The 20,684-nt window shown below is 35.8% G+C and overlaps 1 protein-coding gene across 2 annotated transcripts in view; it reads left to right on the top strand.

The window, feature by feature from the left end:
* The window catches only part of LOC131077205 (poly(ADP-ribose) glycohydrolase 1), a 222,434-nt gene that overhangs the window by 38,238 nt on the left and 163,512 nt on the right, over positions 1 to 20,684 (top strand). The window lies entirely within an intron of this gene.

The raw sequence follows: 20,684 nt of genomic DNA, 5'->3' as shown, positions 1-20,684 counted from the left end.
CTTCTGAATCTATCAGTAGAGATTGGGTGTGCAAGTAAGTTTTGTTCTCTTCCGGTACAATCTTTTTTCTTCTCATTTTTAATTAGATTCTTATCCTAATCAAATAGATCCCAAGTCTTCCCAAACTAATCCAACTGATCCTTTGAAGGTATTGTGTAATTGGTTTTAGTATTTTTACTGCTTAATGTCAATTTACTAATTAGCGAAATTAACCAAAATCCAATCAACGTGATGTCTCTAAAGGTAAAAAATGTATGATTTTAAATTTATAATGCAAGTCAAGAAAACAAAACAAAAAGTTAATTCAGATTTTACTCTTGTTTCTGCAACATAGCAGCACTGATTGTACCCATTTGTGAGTAGACAGTCATATTTTCAATATATTAATGGATTTGAATGAATGGTATTCTTATCCTACATTGTGACTATGCTTGTGATATGTATTTTAAAGTCACAATTTTGAGAATTTTCATATCTGCAGATCCAGGTTGTGTGAAAATTACAGCTCCATTAAGGCGGCTTGAAAAAGCTAGGGATCAGCGGATCAACGTTCAGCAATAAAAAATAATATTTTTTATAATTTAAAATTGTGTTTTAAGTGCCCTTACTGCTGGAAACGGCCAACCCTCCTTGGGATGGCTAGGGGATGGCTTGGGCGTCCCCTGCCGTCTCTGAGACAGTCAACGGTCCCTGGAAAAATAGTTGACCGTTTCTGATTTTCCGGGATGGTTTCTGAAATTTTTTTGAGGATTGGGTATGGCTTGGAAATGTTTCTGACCGTCCCCAAGTCCCCGAAACGGCTTCCGTTTCCAAAACGGGTGCCTCAAGGCCAAAAAAGCTTTTTTGAGTAACACTGATTAATACGAAACTATTCAAGTGTAACATACACGTATATAATATTTACTGCAGTTTTCAAAGTAAAAGCAAAACAAAAGAGTTACAAAAATAATGAATGATGTCTTTTTCAAAAATAAAAAAAAAAGTTACACGTACAATTAAAAATTAATATTTTTGTGTACATGTATACAAATAAAAGAAAATTGTTATAAAGTAAAATAAAATAGCTTGAGACTGATATCTCTTGGCAAATTTTAGATAGACGTATATAAGATATCTATACAAGTTTAACTACTATATGAAAATAGGAATATTTCCATTTGGCTTCTTTTGACATTACTAGGTACTGTTGTGGCGGCACCTTATTGAAAATTGTTATAAAGTAAAATAAAATAGCTTGAGACTGATATCTCTTGGCAAATTTTAGATAGATGTATATAAGATATCTATACAAGTTTAACTACTATATGAAAATAGGAATATTTCCATTTGGCTTCTTTTGACATTACTAGGTACTGTTGTGGCGGCACCTTACCTTTACTAGTACTTTCTTGGTAGTGGTAAGGGTCCTGATCAAAGTTGCATGGACATAGATATGGATACAAATACGGAAATGGTATTGGATACTGATACGGCCATTTTTTAAGACCCCCAATATGGATACGGCTGGATATGACATTCATAAAAAACACATACACATATTTAACACAATCTTCTAAGTTTTTAGAGGAGATTTTCATTACTTCAAAAGCAATGTAGACTCATAATTGCTACATAAATAATTATAAGTTGATTTAACAATTTACAATATGCAAAAATAGTAGAGTTGCATTGGAAGATAATTGTCATTTGATGTAGGTTTTGTTTATACCAATTTATTTTAAAATTGCATAAACGAAATTTAAAAAAAAAAAATTTAAGAAGATTTACGCCAAATTTTGAAAAAAGTTAAATCACATAGTATTTGGCACAGTTGGAAATCAAGGTCTTATGGGCATGCATGGGTATTGTATCTGACGTGTATCAGGGCCTGTATCACATACTGTAATGTCCCCATTTGGGATTTTCCTTAATTCGGTCCTAGAACAACAATTCTAACTTAAAATGAGAATTGTTACACATTTATAAATATAATTTAATTGATTCTGAAGATATTTTACTATAATTTTATAATGCTAAGAATAAGTTTAGAAGATAGAACTTATCTTGGTAATTTTCTCCGACCTATGCTGTCATAAACCTCCCATAAACTGATTACCATCTTCTTACCAACTGCTCTAGAATTCTTACTATCTCCTCGGAAGTCTTTCATAAAACTCTTCACTATCTCCTCCTATATTATATATTGATTTTCATATACTCAGAAATCTCTCATTGCACATAACCTTTTATCTTGCTGTCTTTAATTATATATTGATTAATATCTCAGATAGCTTTATTGATATCCTCCGCCCTATCTGCAACTGATTCGACTCCCATTGAAGATCCATCCATGATCTTCTTATTATGAATATGATCTTAACTTTTAGAATATGTATATATTAACTGTGGTTCCTAATATTACTTTACGTATATACACATGATATTGCTACTAACTGAGAGTGTATAATATTCCCAATATATTCCTTTAGAGTATATGTAAGTTTGACTGTTGCTGATCGACCAGACTTGATCCTCTTATTTGATACGATGCTTGTAATGGCAGTGATCTAGTGATTGTTGTAGTAGGCTAACTGTTGATGATATAGCGTCGGTAGAAATCCTACAGGCTGACTCAGCAAGATCAAATGTGTGAATGGCCTATTGGCCTTATTGATTTGATGAATCTATCAACTTATATTAATCCTTTAATATCTTTATTAAGTCACATATGCATTATCAGGTTTAATGATTAAACATACATTATCGAGTTTGACTTATCGGATTTGTTTCAAAGGGGCCAACTTTTGGTTAAAGTCCGCCACCCCTCATTTGAAGGCATGCGATGCTTCATGAAGGTCGTGCCTCCTTGATGAGAGCCGACTCTTGGATATCTCCTTTCGACGGATATATATGGATGTGGTCTTCCCTCTATGGAACTGAGATCATACAACAAGTTTGACCATAATTAGGCAGATCGAATTCATGTACAAGCAGATCAATTGATGGTGAGAAATTTATGTAGTGTGCTCGGGGATGACGATAAGAGCTTATCGTCCATGGTTGGGAAGGCAACACATCTGATGTTTTCCTATGGTTAACGAGCACTACCTTAAAATCAACATGGTATCAGAGCCAGGTTCCTTCTATAGAGCCTAACCGCTTGAAGGTAGATCTTGTGCTCTCAAGGGAAATTCAATCAGAAACAATTGCAGATTTATGATCTAGTCGACTACAAAGGATAATGCAGTGATTACACTCGCTAACCTCCGCCCTTCACAGTGGCGTCGGTCAGGCGTCTAAACAAATCAGGTGGCAATCTGGGGATTGAGTCTCCCCAGGCCTCGAGAACAAGTATGATGGCCCAAAATCCTTTTCATCTGAAGTTCCGTGGTGGAACGCAGACAGCAACCTGTGCAAAAAGTTGCCTGCTGCCCAGTCACAGGATTTTGCCCAAGATTTCAAAGCTCGGCATTGTTAGCGTTGAAAGATGCCGACTTGTGAGTCGAACTCGGGCTGTTGTGGCTGGAGAGGTTTCTGTGCTCGATACAAATTCTTTGAAGAAGAAGAAAGGGCTAGAGACGGAGCTTGCAACCCTGTGGAATCGGTACTTGGATTGGCTTTATCAGCACAAGGAGCTCGGATTGTATATCAATGTCAGCGAAATCGGGTTTACGGATGAATTCGTGGAGGCGATGGAACCCAAGTTTCAAAGCGCTTTTAAGGCCTTGGAAGAGCTTGAGGTTGGTTCGATTGCCAATCCAGACGAGGGCCGCATGGTCGGGCTTTATTGGCTCAGTAAGTCTAGTATTGCTCCCAATCCTAATTTGCGGCAGTAGATTGATAGAACGCTTTTCACTATTTGCAAGTTTGTTGACGATGTAATCAACGTCAAGGATGACCTCTTTGCTCAGAGCGTTGCCCGATTCTTGTTGCCAGCTTCCCAATGTGAATTCACTTTGAATTTGGTTTTGGAAGAGTTGCAGAAGGATCCGTGGGCGGCGCAGATTGATGCAAGAGCTGCACGCTGCACTTGCACTGCTCTCAGCATGGTTGCGGGGCTGGTTGGGGCTTGTGTGCCTAGCATTGCTGCCAGAATTATGCTTTTCATTGGCAGTCCCTCTACCCAAGGTTCAGACATTGACGAATCTCTATTCAAGGTAGGAAGATTGCTTGCATTTCTTCGCAGAGGAAGAATCAGCATTGAGAGGGAGTCTGACATATCGTCAAAAGTAACCTTGGACGAAGAGATTAGAAGGTTGATATTTGCTTCAGAGGGAGCCTATCATTTCAGCTTCAGAGGGAGCCTGACATTTCAGCTTCAGAGGGAGCCATGTCATCATGAAGATTTGGTTAATGCATTTTTCTCTGTGATGGAGAAATTTGAGGTGAAAGCCCTTGTTAATGAGTTCTTCTTTGACAGAGAGAAGTTCGAGGTGCAATCCCTTGTTAATGAGTTCTTCTCTGTGAGAGAGAAGTTCGAGGTGCAATCCCTTATTAATGAGTTCTTTTCCTGTGAGAAGTTCAAGGTGCAATCCCTTGTTAATGCATTCTTCTCTGGGAGAAGTTTGAGGTGAAAGCCCTCATTCCACCCTCTGCAAGTAGGTATGGTGGATCCACCCTCTGCGAGTAGGCATGGTGGAGATGCATTCTTTTCTGTGAGAGAAGTTTGAGGTTTCAGCCCTTGTTATGCATTCTTCTCTGTGAGAGAAGTTTGAGGTATTAACCCTTGTTTTGCATTCTTCTCTGTGAGAGAAGTTTGAGGTATCGGCCCTTGTTGTGCATTCTTCTTTGTGAGAGAAGTTTGAGGTTCCAACCCTCGCTCCACCCTCTGCAAGTAGGTATGGTGGATCCACCCTCTATGAGTAGGCATGGTGGAGATGCATTCTTCTCCGTGAGAGAAGTTTGAGGTTTCAGCCCTTGTTATGCATTCTTCTCTGTGAGAGAAGTTTGAGATATCAGCCCTTGTTATGCATTCTTCTTTGTGAGAGAAGTTTGAGGTATTAGCCCTTGTTGTGCATTCTTCTCTGTGAGAGAAGTTTGAGGTTCCATCCCTTGTTCCACCCTCTGTGAGTAGGTATGGTGGATGTCATGTGAGAGACTCCATGACTTAGCATTTGTGTTTATTCACCCTCTGGGGGTAGCCATTGTGGTCAAACATCATGATGAGGTGATATGCTATCACGATGAGGTGATAAGCTTCTTTCATTCACATTAGTGTAGTCATTATGTTAGTCATCGATGAGGTGATGTGACTTGTAGAGATTAAGAAGGATTCCTCCCTAGCTAAGAGGGAGTGTTGATGATATCGTGTCGGTAGAAATCCTACAGGCCGACTCAACAAGATCAAATGTGTGAATGGCCTATTGGCCTTACACATTTGATGAATCTATCAACTTATATTAATCCTTTAATATCTTTATTAAGTCACATATGCATTATCAGGTTTAGTGATTAAACATACATTATCGAGTTTGACTTATTGGATTTGTTTCAAAGGGGCCGACTTTTGGTTAAAGTCCGCCACCCTTCATTTGAAGGCATGCGATGCTTCATGAAGGTTGTGCCTCCTTGATGAGAGCCGACTCTTGGATATCTCCTTTCGACGAATATATATGGACGCGGTCTTCCCTCTATGGAACTGAGATCAGACAGCAAGTTCAATCATAACTAGGCAGATCGAATTCATGTACAAGTAGATCAATTGATGGTGAGAAATTTATGTAGCGTGCTTGGGTGTGACGATAAGAGCTTATCGTCTATGGTTGGGAAGGCAACACATTTGATGTTTGTCTGTGGTTAACGAGCACTACCTTAAAATCAACACTAACGCTGGATGACTCCTTCTGAATTCCTTTGATTATTTTAGGCCCGTGTCATGTGGGACAAAGTGTGGACGTGGACTAAGGTAGCCATCCTCCTGATATCGAACTTGTTCTATAACCGATCTTGATACCTGGTTAGAATACGCTCTCCTTTCCTTGAATAGTCTATATTCAATAGATTATACACTCCAACGCTCTGTTTAACTCCACAACACCTTCTGGTGTATATCCGATGTCTTCTTATATTGTCTTTCATGAATGAGCAGTTGCAATGAATGAGACGTGTCTTGTACCTTACTTCATATCCTTTGTTAAATCGTATTTCCCATAATCAGATTGATTAACCTTGACAACTCTTTATTATGAGAATTACACTCTTTTCTTATATCACACATCCTTAATCGATGATAATTATCATACCACTTTAGATATCAGTTTGTTAATAGATTATCATCTAGTTTTTATTATCGATTTACTATTGTAATATCGATTACTTTATGCATACGTAATACTTAATATTATGCATATATTCTCATTCATGAGCCTTAGGCATTGCACCCCATCTTCCCTCTTTGGTACGTAGCTTTCCTTGTATGTTTTTGTTGCAAAGACACTGTATTTAATAATTATTTAATAGTAATTAATATTGATTGTAAATTAATATTTTATTTAATAATTTATTATCATGGAGATAAATATTATTTAAGATATAAATGGTTATTCATTATTCAATAATAGATTGCTGATAGAAATAAATGGATGATTAATTAGTATTAAATAAGTGTATTGATATTAATTTAATTTTAGGTTTATTGTTTTGTATTTCAATTTTATTATCATTATTTATTATTATATTTCAAAGTGGGGACATCACACATACGTATCTGTTTCGGATACGGGGATACACGGCCCAAGTAGGGACACAGGAGTTTCCAGCTACTCTGGTCCTGATACATCTCGCTCTCTTCTATTATCCTTGGCATCAGACTGTCATGATAAAAACTGAATAAAAATGGAGTGTTGGTCCAGGTATGACTTGTGATATTAATACAACATTTAAAAACATAAAAAGAACACAAACTTAATTAACGTGCTGCTAGTTCTACAGTATGTGTTTCTAATGAAACAATCGCTGGTTTGAATGCTCTTGATGAAGAACAATATTATGAATTGTTCACCTAGCTTTTCAGTTGGACTATGAGCATTAAATACTTTTGTATTTTGAACAGTTATTGTAAACATATTCAATGTATCATAGATTCACACAACAAGACTCATTTAATACTTTGTTTTTTTGCTGTCATTTTGTTTACTTTATGTCTGCAACATTGATATGATTGTAATTTTGTTCATTTTGTCTATAATTTTTATATTGTAATTGTTTTTCCTATAGCTATAATCATTTGCACTGTACCTAGGATCCAAAAAATAATAGTGAACCTGTACTCGTACCTTATCTGAAACCATATCGGCAATTTGGCTTCTTTAATTGTATCCTTATTTTTATTGTATCAAATATTGAACCTGCAATTCCCTTTTAGATTCTTTAGTGACAAAATGAAATTATAATTTTACTAAAAAAAATATAGCTGAGGTAGGGAGTACTAGCAACCTCAACATTGCAATGAACAAGAATGATGGTTCACAACTTCCATATAGATTTTTTTTTTCCATATTATTAATAAAAATAGGAAAAATTTCTACAAAAATGTTCCTTTTGAGCCAAAGTATGGTATTTACAATGAGAGCTCTATTGGAAAGTAACTGTGGATAAACAACAGTTGAAGGTTATTATTAAAGTAATAGTTCATTAAGAATATGTTGTTAATTACCATAAGAAGCAGAATGAGAGAAACTGTGATGTCCCCACCCTTGACACTACACCACTGGTTTCTCACATGCTCCATCAATTTTGTGAAGTCTCTAAGAAGAGGCAAAATTGTAGAAGAGATAGATGATGTAAGTGGCCAAACTTGAATGGGAAGGTCATATTGATCGATGGGAATATGAATAAATGATAAAGATCATTATGAAGACAGCGGCTAATATTATTAATCGAATCGAGGAGATATCGGTGATACCAGGTATTAAGGATCAATAAATATGAAGTGATAAGCAATCTGCATATTGCTAGATGGTCAACTAATCAATAACATCAACATTGATCTCCATCGGTTTGCTAATCAAATATTAATCCCCTCAGCACCTTAATTGATGGATAGACCAATTAATAATATATGACAGTAAGTTGCTAATGAACAGTAAACATATTAATCTTAATAAAGAGGCACAAAGCTAATGGAGGGATTGTGCTTTATGCACATAACCATGGTGGTTATATGTAAAGAGGCACGATTAAAAACAATAAGGGGCAGTGATTAGGAAGAGACAAGGGACGTGTCTCTTAAGACACCTCATCCCCATCATATAAGAAGACAATCCCAATCATTTCTAAGGGCGTCGGATATTGTTTTTGTTTATTACTTGTCTCCTATTTGGATCTGCTCAGTGGAGCATTCTTGCATCTTGGCAAATCAGGTTGCATATAACTAAAGTAAGAAATCAGGAAGAGCACCACTCTTGTTGCCAGCACATAACTTTATATCAGGAACAGCAACATATCACTGCAAAGTTCATATCAGTATATCAGTCATCGTAGTCTTATAGCTTTATAGCTATCTTTGTAAGGAGGATCATTGCATATTGACATCAGCACATCGGGAAGAGCAAGGACCACTTAGTGTAATATCCCCTTCTAATTCTGCCCTTAAAATTTCAGTTTGGACCTATTGGCATTTTGTCAAACAGTGGGTGTGCAAGGTCTGACTTTGTTTTCTGAGCTCTGATTTGTGGTTTGAGTGTTTATGATTTGATGCCAAATGAGGATAGCAGCATATAATCAAAAGAACAATAATGCGTAAACATGAACCCAAACTTATTTCAATGAAAGACCCCTTCACTACTCCAAAACTGGTTTGAATATATATTTATCTCCAGGTCTGATGTAAACATTTTCAGATTGAAATATACTAAGGAGATACATTACACGATCAATGCTAAATCTGAGTTATTCTTTCACATTCCCGGATGGATTGTACCCTTGGATTTAGCTAAACCACTAGTTCTGATTTTAAACATTCAATGTAGAACACAAGGGTACTGAACATACATTTAATCAAACACTTGTCTGACAAACATTCAGAACTTTCCACTGGTCCCTACAAAATCATTGTGCCAAATACTTTGCATGCTGAACCGAATTTTCAATATAGGGCAGCAAGTTCATAAAGGAGTCTTTTGGGCAAACATTTGGATGAAATATTCAGACTATATCCTTAATTTTTGAAAGTAATTTTTACCATATACTTGGCGTATCATTTCGAGATTGCAAATGAGTACACTCAGAACAAGAGTGACTTTACAAGGAAACTTCAATCTTCTCAAGTATTGTTAATGAGTTAGGGAAATTCGATGATTATTACAATATTTGTACTCCTGTAGACAACCAGAAATTGTAGAGCCATACATACCGCTCATACCCACATTTGCCTTGTACTCGCAGCTCACACCCATATTGAGGGTTGCACTCAACAGTTTGATTAACCACTTGAGATTAAGCTGCAAACCACTGCTTCCTAAAAATGAAATCATTTATATGGTTGCCCAGCTGTAGAGTATATGTGGAATGTCCCCTACCTGATCTATTTCAATATATTAAAATTGATTGATATTCTTCAATTAGTTATTAACAAGTGCTTATCTATTTTCCTCATTAGATGATTAATATCATTAATAATATAGATATCAGACCCTGCTACTACTTCAGTTTTAAGGGAGAAGGGTTTACGTATGTTACCAAAGCGCTTAGAGATTAACTACAATAGGTTCCCTCAAAGTTTATAGATTCAAGCCCTTACCTATCTTGGGTCTATACCCTCAAGGCTTATGGGTTGTTGATCCTCACCCTATCTTGGGACTTAACCTATTGCTTGGATTTAGAATGCCCCTCTTTGGAAGATCTCATCCCCATCTTCTTAAATACTGACAGTAATAACACGATTTAGACTATAAGTACACTAACTTCTAATGTATTATGAATATATATGATATTAAGTATGATTGTCAAACATATTGCAGTTTATAACAATACTATTACTAGATTCTGCATAACAACTTTATCAGGCTTCATATACTAAGCATACATATTAAGCACATCCCCATGCATACCACCAAGAACACAAATGTTACTGCCTGTAACTTGATAACTATTCTGATCTGATCTGATCAATGGTGATGTCACTAGATGCTTTTGATTCCTTCCCTTTATATCTCTCAATTTGAGGGAGAGGTCACACCTCTTCATCATGTATGTCCTTTGGCAACAGACATACCCTTTCACCATTAGCACCGTTTGAAAGAGTGCAACTCTTCATTATTTCTACCCTTTGAAAGGGACACAGTCTTTCATAATCAGATCTGCACTTATTATTTAAATCAGATCTGCACTTCTCATTTCCAAATTATCCCCCCTCTCAAATGAGGTTCTCTTCTCCCTTTTATATCTCATTGTTGAGGGAGTCGCAACTTTTCCTTTCACGTCTTTTGACTTTTCATTAACTTAATTATTTTTTAATTAATCATATTTAATTATATTATTTTACATTTTAATTTAATTTTTAATGTTTTAATTTTATTATTATTATTTATTATTAAATTCTATTTCAAAGTGGGGACATTACAATATGATCAGCGCAATACTCTGTCAATATAACTTTGTTCCTGCGATTTGCATTGATGTTCGTCTCTTGGGAAATCCCTGGATCAAGCAAACTGGACCTGCGATTGTTCACATCAAACACAGAGTTCTCCAAATTCGATGACTTGGGGCTATGTCCAAATCATCCACCCTTGACCTAGGGTTTGTGCTACAGAGCTTGTTGCACAGAGAGGAAGCTTCGATAAAAAAAAAAAATTATCGTGAATGCCCTTTCTGTACCAAACCTGATGCCATTTATATTAGGCCTCTTTTTTTTTATTTTCCAAACTTCAAGCACTTCATGAAATATTGATAATAATATTTCATTGAGATATAGTCGCTCCACAAATAAAAATCGCCTTTATAATCCACGACTTAGCTAGGCCATAATACCAAAGTTCAAGCTTCAAGACGATTTTACAAGGGCATGAAATAATTTATTGCCTTTCACAAAAGTCGCTTAAGTCAAATAATATAATTTTGCCTTTACAAAAAATATCGCCCCTTTTATAAAGTTGAACTTAGGTACATAAATAATAAAGTGACATGTACTATTTAATTTTACTTATTGATTAGATTAATTGATAATAAATCATCCTTTAAAATAATATTTATTTTTGGACAACTTAATAAAAAATAATTTAATTAATTGTCACTTTTAATATTGCGGACATTACACTTAGCATCTGCGATTCATAAGGAGCAGCAGGCTTCTATATCAACATTTTCATGCATTTAAGGAACTCAATCCGACATAGCAACATCAAGATACTGCAGATTCATATCTATGTATTAGAAAGGGATTCACATTAGTAAATCCAGTGAGACATTCAAGATTTCTTTGCATATTTACTCATCTTCAAATCTGAGATAGCAAGTCATCTTATTATTCAATATACCAGATGTTTGTGCATACAATTTATAGCTATATCAGAGATATCTTCAATATCAGTTATATTTCATAATTCATATCATTACAAAGTATTATCAGCATATAGTCAAGATCATCAAGGAAAGACATCTCATACAATTGATCTGACAAGATAAATGTCCCTATTTCCTAAGTCATAAAATAAGGGGACGTTACAGAAACCTCATTGTAGAACTCATTATAAGAGATTTGGCTTGACATAGAAAGTAAGGACTTGCTTAGGTAAAACATGCTTAATGTAAAATAAATTGTACATCCATGAAGGAAGCATTTTTGACTTATTGTGTTAATTACAATGATAAGCCTCAATCATATTAAAAATTAATAAACATCCATATTGGTATCCAACATCTGATTACTCTATTTTTGTGGCCAATATGTCTTCCTTTCTCATGCTTAAATGTAATTTTTGCAATACAAGATGCTATCACGTTGACATGTTCAGGATTTACTTGCTTTCTATTCTTGCCCTTCCACTTTGTTCCTTTCATTAGATAGACTCTTCTAATGCTAGGTTACTGAATTGATCAGAGACCCTCCTCTATTCCCTATTTCCTAAACCAATTTGATTCCAATGCTGCATTGAAGAAGAGGAATAAGATGAACAGTTAATGTAGCTCTTGAGTTGACTATGTTTAATATCCCCTATTGGGGTATACCTAAGCCCAAAGTAACAATTCCAACAACATAATTTGTTTACAAATAGTATTTTATAATTAAATCATCTGATAACTATTGAACTTTTAACCAAGCAATTAGCATTTAAGAAATGATAGACAATATCTCCTATTTGGTTCCATTCTATAGTTTCCACTTCCAAAAGCCAACCATAGTAGGGATTGGAGGGGAAAGCATGATAGGGTAAACAGTTCGCCACAACTAAGCCCTATGGCACAAAACATCCAACTAAGACATTGGACCCCTTGGCCCACAAATGGTAGGAACTCTTGTCCATCCAACATGGGGTGGTGTGCTTACATTGTGTGAACCGGTTTGCTGCCTCTCCCTAAGATGTTTCCTTCTAATCCATATATGATTGCTTGTAGGGGAATAAATAAATTAATTTGCTAATTATACGAATCTAAATAGATTAGCAATTCTCGTTAATAACTAGATAAAAAATATCTAAAAGATTATATATTAGACAATATAGTCAACCACATTGCATACCAATCACTGCTACATCACATGTCTGCTGTTTTTTGAATGCAGATTGTACATAAAAGATCTTATCTGGTTCAATGATTGATTGATTGATTTCATTCCTTTGATTTGATGATTTAAGGTATTGGTGAGTGATGATTAGATGATTGATAAGTGATGTTGTAATGAATGCTAGTTTGATGTATTGGTGGATGATGATTGAATGAATGTTGATTTGATAGAGTGATGCTTGTTTGCTGAATTGTTTGTTTTCTTGATCCCAAGATGAAGTAATGATTAATGTTGATTTGATGGTTGTTTGCTTGATCTTGCTGATTGATTGATTTCTTGAGGGATTAGTGATTGATGAATGAATGAACAATTTGTTTAGGTGAATTCATGAGTGATGATTGATAAATGATCCTTCAATGCTTGGAATGAATTCTCCTTTATACTTTATTTGTAAAAGGGTCACCACCTTTAATAAGAATTGAGTTACCGTTTTTCATTGTTGCCTTTGAGTACTATAAATTATTCCCCAAGTTGATCTCCCCTTTATATCTTCCAATGCGAGCGAGAGTCAAACCTCTTCATCATGTCCGGCCTTTGCAATGGTTATAACCTTATAAAATTACCACCCTTTGAAAGCGTCACAACCCTTCATCATTTATGCCCTTTGAGAGATTCAAAACCTTTCATAATTATCCCCCTTTGAAAGAGTCACAACCCTACATCATTTTTGCCCTTTGAGATGTTGAGACATGGACCATCTAGGACTCGAACCTAGGACCTTCCATATGCTACTGGAGTGCTCTACCATTAAGCTACTGGCCCCACTTGGACCAGTCCATCGTCGGTCCGGGTGTGGCTTATTTCCAACACCAACACCCCCCCTTAAGCCACACCTCTCATGTGCTTGGGGCTCCTAGCCTGGACCTGGCTTTGATACCATGTTGAGACAGTGACTAGATAGGACTCGAACCTAGGACCTTCCATATGCTACTGGAGTGCTCTACCATTGAGCTACTGGCCCCACTTGGACCAGTCCATCGTTAGTCCGGGTGTGGCTTATTTCCAACACCAACATGAGAGAGTCACAACCTATATAATTATCACTCTTTGAAAGATTCACAACCCTACATCATTTCTGCCCTTTGAGGGAGTCACAACCTTTCATAATTATCACCCTTTGAAAGAGTCACAACCTTACATCATTTATGCTCTTTGAAAGAATCATTTCCTTATTTCCTTCCCATTCTTTTTTTCTTCCATAAATCCTTCCTTAATTCGTAAGCTCTATTCTTTTCATTCTTCCTTTATATCCCCTTTCTAATGAACTCTTCTCCCTTTTATATCTCATGTTTGAGGGAGTCACAATTCTTAATTTTTAATAATATTATTTTTTATTTTTATTATTTTATAGAATAATTTTATTATTATTTATTATCAAATCCTATTTCAAAATGGGGACATTACAGTCCATCCTGCCCAAGATTGCTTTTCCTCAAAATATGTTGGTTTTAATCTTGTCAACTGAATTCTTTGCCAATATGAAGGTCAACCCTTGGAGATTTGTAATCCTTAAGTCCTCCTTGTTATTAGCTTTGGCTGCGTTACTCTAATATAATTGTTGTTTCTTTCTTCACCGTGTTTGCTTTAGTGGACAATCTTCCTTCATGCATGACTTTTCACTGTAGACATGAGTTGAGAAGTGGCTAACATTTCCTTGATCTCTACTTTATTCAAGTTGTCTGAAACTCAATTATATCGAACTTGAATTTGTTTAGCTTCGATTTGTATACTTTTCTTGTAGCTGTAACTTCAGCATGTGCAATAGGATCCATATACTTCAAACAATGTTGATAGATTGCAACGACTTCATTATTACATTATCAACAGCAACAAAGGTCCACCAATGGCCACAATGAAGGCGATTATTTTAGATTTCTGCCTTGAATAGATTCTTGATGCCCTGAAAACACAAATGCAACGACAATTTTTCATACTTGGATTCTTGTCTCTTCTATACATTATATGGCCCTACTTTTTATGATTTAGGACATGACTGTCTTCATACTCATACAGGCTGCTATCTTTCCCTGTCTTCACTGTCATTGACAACATTGAACTTGACCTTCAAAATCAGTAGGGCAAGGACCTCTATTCAACTATCCTCTTGTTCATATAAACTCTGTTCATTGTACACTGGACTTTGCAATGTTTTCCTATACCTATCACAGTCTTTTGTCTTCTTGACTGTTTTAGTTTGCATTACACTTTTGTAAACCTTCATGTCTTTGAAGGTTTCTGATTTGTTTCATTCATCCATTGTTAACTTTGGTTTGTAGAGCACTTGAAACACTCTTATGACTATTTAGAACATCCTTATGACTCTCCTTTTTTAATCTTGTTATGTTTGTAACAATGTTTGCAGTTCTAAGATTACTAAGAGATTGTCTTGCTGGGAAGAAGAGGTCCAGATTGCGTCAGGAACCCTGGGCTGTAACAGTTTAGTAATGCCCAACATCTTACCTGTAGTAGATGCTTGTATTCAATGCATGATGCATTATAAAACATCAAATTCTCTCTGGGCATAAGCCTGCAAAGCGATGTATTTGAACTTTGGGCAGTAAGGATTCAATTAGGTGGATGTTTGTGTATTAGCACTGCAATTCATATTTATTCAAGGTAATGCATGTTTAGGATCAGACTGAATTGTCATAGAGAAGATCACTAGTGCTTGTGATGGTAAGAATAACAGAAAACATGACATCTTTAAGTGATGTTTAAAATTTTAAATATCTAGTTAGTTGAACTACTTGTGAGGTGTTTTTGTGACAATTTACAAACTGCGCCTGATCTATTAATTGCAAACTAGACAACTAGCTTCCTTGTATCATCTAGAGATTGGCACACGAGGAATGGATTGTGGTTAATTTATTTATATTGCCATTTCAAAACTGCTTGTGTTATTGGAAATAGATGTGATAGTTTATATAAGCTTGCATCTAATCCAATTCAAGCTCTCATCCATGAGGCCCCTGAATCATGTGAGCTATGGCATAGTAGACTTGGACATCTACACTTTCAAGCTCTTCCCACTCTCGGTAAAATGGTTAAAGGTATGCCTAAGCTTAGTTTATCTCATGATGATGCTTGTAAAGGTTGTGCAATGGGTAAGAATGTAAAGAACGCTTTTCTTAAAAGTGACAGTAGGGCTAAAGAAAAGTTAGAACTTATTCATTCAGATTTATGTGGTCCTATGTCTGCAGCATCTCCTAGCGACTTCCTTATTATGTTATCTTCATAGATGATTTCTCTAGGAAAACATGGATTTACTTTCTTAAATCTAAAGAATCTGAAGAAGTCCTAAACAGATTTAAAGAATTCAAAGCCTTAGTTGAAAACACTATAGGGAATCGAATTAAATGTTTAAGATCTGACAATGGAGGTGAGTACACCTCAGGTAGTTTCTATGATTTAAGGCAGGAATTAAGAGGGAGTTCTGTGTTCCCTACAATCCTCAGCAAAATGGAGTTGCTGAAAGAAAGAACAGGACCATTGTTGAAGCTGCAAGAGCCATGATTCATGATCAAGACCTACAACCGTTTCTATGGGCGGAAGCATCCAAAACAACAGTTTACATTTAGAATAGATGTCCTCATCGTGCTCTAAGGGATGTAACTCCTGAAGAAGCCTTTGCAAGAATCAAACCTGACATCGGCCACCTAAGGATATTCGGGAGCCCGGTGTATGTTCACGTGCCTAAAGAAAAACGAACCAAGTTGGATCCCTCTGGAAAGAAAGGCATCTTAGTGGGATATAGTGAATCTTCCAAAGCCTTCAGGATCTACATTTCAGGTCAAAGGTATGTTGAGGTAAGTAGAGATGTAACTTTTGAAGAAGATATTGCTTTCAAAAGATCTAAAGGTTCATTATCTGATAATAATGATATGGTGATCGAAAATCAAGATTCAAAAGTTGATGCTAACCCTGAGGTACAAAAGGAGTCCACTAACCTTCCGGATCAAGAAGTTCAGGATGACCTAGCAGAACCCATGGACTCTACAGATATACCTCAGGATATTGTGGTCTGCAAGAAGAGACCACTTTGGGTGAGAAACATGATTCAAGATGCTGAAGGATTTGCTGCTCCCAGAGGAACCTTTAGACATAGCAGGAGACTCCAAAATCATGCCAACTACATTTCCGTGATGTGTAATATCATTGAGTTTGAACCTCACAATGTCGAAGAAGCCATATCCCATCATGCTTGGAAATTTCCCATGGATGAAGAGTATGGGTCTATCATCAAGAATGATGTCTGGGACATTGTACCCAGACCCAAAGGTAAGTCTGTTGTTTCATCTAAATGGTTGTTTAAAATTAAACATAATGTTGATGGTAGTATTGAAAAATATAAAGCTAGGTTTGTAGCTCGTGGTTTTTCTCAAAAGGAAGGAATAGATTATGAAGAAACTTTTGCCCCTGTTGCTAGATATACTTCTATTAGATCTATAATAGCCTAAGTCACCAGGTTCGAATTCGAATTCGAAGTTCGACAGCTTTGAAATTCGAATGAAGTTCGATGCGGAAAAAATTCGAAATGAATAAAATTCGAATTAAATTCGCCATATGTAATTTTTAAATTTTTTTAATAAATATATGTAATATATCTATAAAATAGTGTAAATAGTTTAACATTGATAAATAGATTTGAAATCATTACAAAAAGATGACACATTTATAAAATATAAACCGTAAGAAACATATGCTTTCACTATTGCAAAGATGTTTTTTTGTCAAAAAGGTACAATAACAGTCAAAAACTTTAGAACTTTAAAATAACTCTAAGTCATCAAGAGCACTTGGCTGGGATGCCAAATCATCATCATCTGTATCACTACTCAGTTCATCATCTGCAAAGTCAGGCTCATCTGCATCTGGTATTGCTATGCCTTCAAGAGTTTGTTCTAAAGAAGTGTTCTTTGCTGATTTGTTCATCAACAATTTCAAATTGCTGCGAACATAGACAAGATCTCCCAACTTTCCAGTCAACAATTTGTTCCTCTTTTTGGAATGGATGTGGTCAAAGCAACTCCAGTTCCTCTTACAAGCTGATGAACTTGCTCCCTGACTCAAAATTCGAATAGCAAACTCTTGCAGTTCAGTAGCTGATGATCCATAAGCAATCCACCATCTATATCCAGGCATACGTGGCGAGTCATATTTGGCTTCTGCCCCTCCAAACATCCCTTCTCCTCTCTTGTATTGCCAACTTTGATCTCTAATTAGTGCTGCAATTTCTGGATCTAGTACATACCTGCTAATGGCTTGGTAAAGCCTTGCCATGATTTCATTATCACCCCTTCTATCAATAGAAAACAACTTAGGCTCCAAAAAGCAAGCTGCTGCATGTAAAGGTGTGTGCATCATTTTCCATCTGCAATCAATTGTCTCCCATAACTGCATATATTCTGCTTCTTCATTATTTAGTGCTTTTTGAATATATTCCTTACACCGGTCCATGTTTTCATAAAGCATGCCAAGGCAAGGAGTGTCACCATCAACCATACGAAGCACATCAACAGTTGGTTCACATACAAACAAAACTTTTGCTGCACTTTCCCAGAAGTTGCTGTTTAGGGTGATTTGCTCTATGTTCTTCCCCATAGGGCCTTTAGAAAACACTGAACTTTCCCACTGATTGGAACAAATAACAGACCTCAAAGCTGCTTTTTCTTCAACCACTCTTTCCAAAGTGATATAATATGAAGCAAATCTTGTTTCACAAGGCCTCAACAATTCCTTTGATGCATGCTGCCTATAAATGCTCAATGTGAGACGATGATTCCGTATGAAATTTGCAATTGCTCTCCCTCTATGAATAGCTTCATTTACCCATGGGAATTTAGCCAAGTCATGAAGCAACAAATCGAGAAAATGGGCTGCACATGGGCTCCAATATATCTGTGGGTACTTCTCTACAATCAGCCTCCCAACTCCCACACAATTTGCTGCACTATTAGTTACCACTTGAACCACATTTTCCACCCCTACTTCAAGAATGGCTTCCTCTAGTATTTGAAAAATATACTCTGAAGTTTTCTTGTGGTTCACGGTGTCAATGACTTTCAAAAACACAACACCTTCAGGACAAGACACCAAAACATTAATCAATGGCCTTTGACACATATCTGACCATCCATCACTCAATATAGTGCAACCTGTTTCCTTCCAAGTGGCTTTGACATCAGCTAATTTTTCAGTCACTCTATCTTTTGACCTCTGCAAAAGAGTTGTCCTGATAGCCTCTGAACCTGGGGGTGTGTACCCTTTGCCAAACTCTGCAATTTTCTGAACTGCATTACAAAAATGAGTATTTCTCGCAACATTGAATGGAATAGCACTTGTGTAAAACAAATCAACAACTGCATCATCCACCTGTTGTTGTGTAAGACATGACAGATGTGAATCTAGATATATCTCCTTCAATTCTCAGTTTCTTTTGTGCCTTATTGATTTTGCCTACCGTTGAAGCAGCCAACTCTTTCTCTAAAATAGCTTTAAGTTTTGGAGTCGCACCTATGCATGCTTGAACACCTCCACCTAGACCCCCTGTATTAGCAAGGAAGTTGTCCCTAAGCCTTGTTAAAGTTCCAATAATATTTGCTTGACATATGTTACATTTGATGTGAGTTCCATTTCGGGTCACATGCTTCCATGCCTTAGAAGTTGATTTGGGAGGAGCCATTAAATGAAAATCTGCATGTTTAGAAAGAAAAATTAAAAAACACACTACATTTATTTCAACCTTTCAAGATAGAAATACTTTTAAGTTTTAACAATTTCACAAATGACCTCTTAAAAATATATAATATTAAACAATATAATAAAAAACCATAATATAAAATTATAAATTATATAATAATAATATTAAACAACATTATAAAAAATAAACATTATAAATTTATAAATAAACATTATAAAGTATAAACTATTAATTAACCTGAAAAAATATTAAATAAACAACATTACTAAATAATAAACCTAAAAAAATATTAAATAAACAACATTATAAACATTAAATAAATTATAAACAACATTATAAACATTATAAATAAATAATAAACCTAAAAAAATATTAAATAAACAACATTATTAAATAAATAATAATAAATTTATAATAAACATTATTAAATTGTTTATAAAAATATTAAACCTAAAAAAAATAAAAAAAATAAAAAAATATATAATATAAAATTACAAACTATTAATATAAAATTATAAATTTTTAAACTATATAAACATTATAAACATTATAAAATTATAAATAAATAAAGAAATAATAAACTTAAAAAAAATGGTGGGCTACTTGTGCATGTCGCGGACTGGTCCCGGACTGGTCCAAGAATGGTGGCGTCGTGGACTGGTGGTGGCGTCGCGGACTGGTGGCATCGCGTCCAAGTGGCAACGCGGACTGGTGGCGGCCGGGCGGACTGGGCAACTCCCGTGGGCGTGACTGGTGCGACTCCCATGGGCGTTGGCAACTCGCGTGGGCGTGACTGCAACTCTTGCGGCCGCCGTATTTGTAAAATCCATGACGAAACCCTAAAACGCAAGCCAAAAAAAAACTTTATCGCAAACCCTAAACTTTAAGTGGAATTTAATCGAATTTTTGCATATTTTTTCAAGTTCGGCGAATTTCGAACTTCAAGGTTCAAATTCAACCTAACCTGGTGACTTAGATAATAGCTATTGCTGCAGCCAAAGGTTGGGAGTTGCATCAAATGGATGTTAAGACAACCTTCCTCAATGGTGTCATTGAGGAGGAGATCTATATTGAGCAACCAGAAGGTTATGTAATCCATAAAAGAGATTCTGATGTGTGCAGGTTGAAGAAAGCCTTATATGGGCTCAAACAGGCTCCTCGTGCTTGGTATGAAAGAATTGATAAGTACTTACTAAGCTTAGGATTTTGCAAGAATGATGTTGATGCTAACATTTACTTGAAAATTTATAATGATGAGATGCTTATTTTGGTTTTGTATGT

The sequence above is a fragment of the Cryptomeria japonica genome, chromosome 3 (genome assembly GCF_030272615.1).
Source record: "Cryptomeria japonica chromosome 3, Sugi_1.0, whole genome shotgun sequence".
NCBI lineage: Eukaryota > Viridiplantae > Streptophyta > Pinopsida > Cupressales > Cupressaceae > Cryptomeria > Cryptomeria japonica.
The sequence above is the reverse complement of the archived record's forward strand: the minus strand, read 5'-3'. Positions and strand labels throughout refer to the sequence as shown.